The 6000-nt window shown below is 38.0% G+C and overlaps 1 protein-coding gene across 1 annotated transcript in view; it reads right to left on the bottom strand.

The window, feature by feature from the left end:
• The window catches only part of ASIC5 (acid sensing ion channel subunit family member 5), a 45622-nt gene extending 41536 nt beyond the window's left edge, over positions 1 to 4086 (bottom strand). Inside the window, exon 1 of the mRNA XM_034660165.1 lies at positions 4008 to 4086. The gene's annotated coding sequence lies outside the window, so the exon portion shown is untranslated. The remainder of the gene's footprint in view (positions 1 to 4007) is intronic.
• Between the last annotated feature and the right edge of the window lie 1914 nt (positions 4087 to 6000).

Below are 6000 nucleotides of genomic sequence, written 5' to 3'. Positions count from 1 at the left end.
AACAAATAAATATTTAAAAAATAATAACATCTGCCCCTTGGTTGGTAGCAGCAGCTGTGGTTTTCAGAATCCATGGCTCTTTTATGATAGCCTTTTTAGATTGTGGTGACTGAACACTTTTGCTTGAAATAAGCCGCAATTCTTTCAAGTCGGAACCATAATTTACTTAAAAAAATAAGTTTAGAGTTGCCGTTACTTTTCCGTTTGTTTTTGAGAATTCCTTCCTCTTATATTTTGTGATTCTCCTATTTGTTATTATTATAGTTCATTAGGCTGGTTATACTTTGCCAATGAACTTGGATAATTATCAAGATAACAAAGTCATTTAGGTGACAAAGTTACTTTATTATTGGAAGGCAACATAACAATAGAAAGAACCACAGTGTCTGGAATTGATTGTGTCTCCCCCAAATTCATATGTTGAAATCCTAACCTCCAAAGTGATGATATTAGGACTTGGGCCTTTAGGAGGCAATCAGGTCAAAGGGCAGAGCTTCCAGAATGGGATTAGTGCTCTATTAAGGAGATCCAACAAAGCTCCCACATCCCTTCTGCCATGTGAGGATCAATGAGGAAGCGGGCTCTCACCAGACACTATCTGCCAACTCAATGCTCTCAGAATTCTTAGGCTCCAGACTTACGAGAAATAAATGTTTATTGTTTATACGTTCCCCGTTTATAGTATTTTTGTTATAGCAGCCTGAGTGGACTGAATCGGTATTTGAAACCAGGCTTGATATTTGAATGCAGACTCTACCATTTTCTGACTGTGTAACCATGAGAGGTCACTCAAATTCTCTAAGGTAACTTTTCAGGGTCTGTATAATCAGTACAGTGACATCTCATAAAGTTGTCACAAGAATTAAATGACACAATGTGTCTGCTATGTGGTAAACTCAATACGTGTTAGCAATTATTGTTATGGATTAGCCCATATTGTCAATTAGGAATGACTTGTACAAGTTTTTTGTTGTTGTTCTTAAAAGATTGACAATAATTATAATTATAAGCATATTCCTAATTTTTACATAGAGACATATCACACCTATTTCAGTCCTCAAAGTCATTTTCAGTCTATAGATTTTTATTTGTCTTTTAGTATCATTAAAAAAACCTCTGTAATCAAATCAATCATGTAATATCATTAAATCAAAAGCACAAAACTTCATAGTGTCTGCCACGAGTAAGAAAAGTTATTGTGCTCTCTGGAAGATATAAAGCCTGTTCTTTTATTATTTTTTTTTTAGGTTTTATTTATTCATTTGAGAGAGAATGCATGGGGGTTGGGGGTGAGGGCAGGAGGAGCAGAGGCAGAGGGACAAGTAGACTCTCCCTTGAGCATGCAGGGGTGGGGGGGTGGGGCTCCATTCCGGGATCCGGAGATCATGACCTGAGCTCAAGTCAGAGGATCAACCAACTGAGCCGCCTAGGTGCCCCATAACGCCTGCTCCTCAGGTGCAGAGACAAAGCACACATTTGTCAGATGAGCTTTATGAATAATAGACTTTCTGAAATCATAGGAATTCCATTTCACTATGGGTAGATGGTGCTATGAGAAGACATCACAATAAAGGAAGGATTTTAACTGGATCTTCAAGAATTAAAGAAAGCCTTGGGAGATTATCCATTTTATTTTGCACCCCAAGGAAGCATCTTAAAAAGTTGTGTTTATTATGTGCTGTAGCAAAGGACACTGCACACAATGAACTCAATTTCCCTCTCCCGCTATCATGAGAGACTCCTACTTCTCCAGTGAAAACACCAGCTCCACTTTTTACTCCTGCCTCCTAGATAGAACTTACGACACCAGGGGCTCCTGGGTGGCACAGCGGTTAAGCCGTTAAGTGTCTGCCTTCGGCTCAGGGCGTGATCCCGGTGTTGTGGGATTGAGCCCCACATCGGGCTCCTCCGCTGGGAGCCTGCCTTTTCCTCTCCCACTCCCCCTGCTTGTGTTCCCTCTCTCGCTGGCTGTCTCTATCTCTGTCGAATAAATAAATAAAATCTTAAAAAAAAAAAAAAGAATTTACCACACCAGTCACCAATCACTAGTAAAATCCCAGGGCTTCTCCTGGTATTTCGTTTATTTTACCACTTTTGATACAGAACAAGGTAAGTTCACTAGTTGACATGTCAAGATTTCGATGAGAAGAACAAAATATTTAGGATTTTTCAGTACAGGATTTTCCAAACTTTGTTCTATAGAATACTAGATCTTTGATAAATTTCTGGGGATTTTTAAAGTGGAATCACCTCAATTTTTTTTTATCATGTATTTTGGCAATTTTAAAGGTTTTAAGAATTGCAGGACATGCACCTGCTTATGCACAACAGCGTTTGATGACAGAAAACTTTATTTCTATTATTCCTATGAAATCTATGAGAGAAGTTGATGAGTTAAAACTGCAGTGTACTAATAAACCTTCTTAGGCAATTCAGTTACATCACAATCCTCAATAGACTATCTATTGATTGAGATTAGTGACACCCATCCAACACTTTCATTCATAGTGTAGGTAATCTCCTTATAATAGAACAAAAGAAATTTCTCTTTGTCTCATTACTAGGACTGTTTCTGGATTCCCTGAATAATTGATTTATCTTTATTTTAATAAGACTGTTAAGTCAAAGACTTACATAACTTCCTTCTTATTGGCTGCTAGAAAACTTGAAGCCAAATTTTGGCCCATCTCTGAAAACCTCTAAATTCTTACAGCTTGCATTATAATAATCTCACTTCTGGCTTAATCATATCTTCTTACCTTTGTTTTCCTTTTGATCTGTTCTCTTTATCTGCCTAGTCTTAGCTACGTTTTTTTTTTTCCTCTTTTTTTCATGTTCCTTGAATGTATATTATAAATTGCCTTAGAGTTTTGTTTTGTTTTTTTCTTTGGAACAAGAGGGATACAAGCAAATACATAACTATATTTTACCAACTACCAACTTTTGTTTTCACTTGTTGTTCATTTGTTTGGTGGGAGCAGGGAAGAACAATTGTTTTTAAAAGCAGATTCACACGATAATTTACCTCCAATGTCTGAAGTGGAATGGGTCATTTGAAAAAAACTTCAACAAATGACATCTTTGCTATTCTTTTATCTTTTAAATTCTTCTGAAAATAGCATATCAAAGGTTGAGGTTTTATATATTGAAAATCAGTTATTCACTCCCATTAAACAGAATAGTTTTGCATTATTTAGTTTCAGAATTTTAGCTGACACTCTTGCCCATGCTTATGGCAAGAATATTCAGGAGCAATAGGTCAGGGCTAATGAGAAGTCTGTCTTCACNCAGAGGCCACCCTGAGCTCCCAACTAAAAGCATGAGAGAGACAAGAAGAAACAGCATTTAAAAGGAAGGAAAAAGAAAGCTGGACACCAGCTGGATCTCCTACAATGTGACTCAATTCAACACTATCTACCTGGAGATAGAGTCAGACCCATTAGGTTAGGGGCTCAGTCCCACAAAACTGCCTTGACCCCACTTCAGGTGCCAATCACAAGTGGTAGGTCCCCAGGTTACCCACAACTTCTGTCCAGTTTGGCTCCNCCATGTTCTGTTGGAACAGATATTTCACAATTGTATGAATACACAAAAGTACTGGCAGAATTAAGTGTCACATGCCCCTGTCATTGTAGGCAAGCAGAACTCAGACCTACAGCAAAATAAGGGTAAACAGTCACACTGTGGCCAACTCTTGGTTTGGGCTCAGGTCATGAACTCAGGGTCGTGGGATCAAGCCCTGTGTCAGGCTCCACACTCAGAGGGGAGTCTGCTTGAGGATTCTCTCCCTTTCCCTCTGCCTCTCCCCAAGCTCACTCTCTCTCTCTTTAAAATAAATAAATAAATCNACGTCACCAACCTGGAACCTCTCTTAACCTCATACTACTAGAATTTTTATGGAGACTTTATCACACAGGCATGATCGATCATTAACTCCATTTTCAGCCCTTTTCCCTTCTCAAGAGAATGGGGGGTGGGGTAAAAAAATTCCAGGCTTCTAATCATACCTTGTTCTTTCTGGCGACCATCCTTCATTCAGGAACCACTGAGAAGCTCACCCGGATTGGCCCCGATAGAACAAAAAACTCTTGTCTCACCCAGGAAACTGTAAAGATTTCAGGAGTTGTATCAGAAACTAGGGTCAAAGACCAAATACTAGAACCAAAATGTTCCTAATGCTCTTATCGTTTAGGGAATTACAAGGGCTTCAGGAACTCTGTGCCAAGAACTGGGGACAGAGACCAATATATATTTTCTATTATGTCACAGTATGTTATCGAAGTCTAACAGGTGGGAATTACAAGGCAGGGTATGTGGGAGAAAGAGCAAATCCTTCAGAGTGAGAGTCCTCTGTTTATATTCTGGCTCCAACCATTCAGCATCTGTGGTCTCAGTTCTCACAGCACCAAACCCGCGAATCTATGGAACCACCCTAGCCTAATGCTTGCATATAGTCGATGTTATAAACCACAGTTCTTTTCTTTTTCTCTTTATTGAATTTTCTTCATCCATTTGTGCAAATCATTTCACAAATATTGGCCAATTATTTGAGAATGATCGATTTAATCTCAGACTCATGAGAATTCAAAATGCACAGATCATTAACCGCACCTGAACAACTTTTACTGAGAAGGCGCTTAGCAAACTGTTGACTCACTGACCTGCCTTGGTACACAGATTAAGTATAACTATACAACACATGAGGCCTGAAGCTTCACAATTTTAAAGCAAATTCATTGACTGCCTTCATTGGTTATCCATGGTTTTCCTTCTCATGTTTCCCCATATTCTCAATAAGCTACTTCTCTGCTTGACACCTGGACTTTTAAATTCATCTTTGACTCTGCTGACAAAGGGGGATGAAGAGAAGAGATTCAGTTTTCTTGAGAAATAGTTGTGTCTTTATTTACACGGCTTGAAGCAAAAGTCAAGAGGAAGAACACACAGTACTACTGGTCTAGAGGAAATACAACCTAGGGAGCAAGTCAGGCAGAAAACCCAAAGGTAACAATGATATGTGATTAAGGCTAAGAATTTAAATACAAAGTGTTGTTGAACCACTGAAGAGAAGGTAATTACATCATCTAGGGTACATTAGAAAGAGGAAATGATAGCTGAAATGTCTTTTAGGGGCGCCTGGGTAGCGCAGTCATTAAGTGTCTGTCTTCGGCTCAGGGCGTGATCCCAGCATTCTGGGATCGAGCCCCACATTGGGCTCCTCCACTGGGAGCCTGCTTCTTCCTCTCCCACTCCCCCTGCTTGTGTTCCCTCTCTCTCTGGCTGTCTCTCTCTGTCAAATAAATAAATAAAATCTTTAAAAAAAATGAAATGTCTTTTAAAGAATGAGTAAGAGTTCAGTAGGTGGAGGGACAGGGAGATTACTCTAAGCAAGGAGAATTTAGAAGATTCCAGAGCTTAATATCTATGCTTTGGATTTATTATAAGACGTTTGGGTAGGAAGTGATGGGGAATGAAATCTGAAAATTACACAATCTAAGAGTGTGAAGTCTTGGGTTCTCTGCTAATAAATTAAGACCTTATGCATATTTTGTTGAATATTTAAAGATACAAGTTTATTCCAGCAGCATCAGAATTTGTATCCCTCTTCTTTTTCAAAGAACAGACTTGTCTATTTGAGCATTTTGCAAATTTTCCAGACTCAAGACTCCCTTTAATAGTATTTTTATGTGTAGTATTAAATATTACTTTAATGGCAATAAGATGAACCATATGAAATTGCTGATATCAACCATTTGGACTTATAAAAGAAATAATTTCAGATGATTCAAACTGTATTATGACTACAGTACTTAAGCTTTTTCAGCATTTCATTGATTTTATTTGGTCGATTGATTATAAAATTGTTCTTAATGCTTTCAAAACTTATTTATGAAGATCATATCATAGTTTGTATCTGTACGAATCATATGAAACAGATAATGTTAAAATCATTTCTCATTTATAAATAGTACATTCGTCTAAAAAAATTCTATTAAATTT

Source organism: Ailuropoda melanoleuca, chromosome 5 (genome assembly GCF_002007445.2).
Source record: "Ailuropoda melanoleuca isolate Jingjing chromosome 5, ASM200744v2, whole genome shotgun sequence".
NCBI lineage: Eukaryota > Metazoa > Chordata > Mammalia > Carnivora > Ursidae > Ailuropoda > Ailuropoda melanoleuca.
This window is presented reverse-complemented; position numbering and strand designations above follow the sequence as displayed.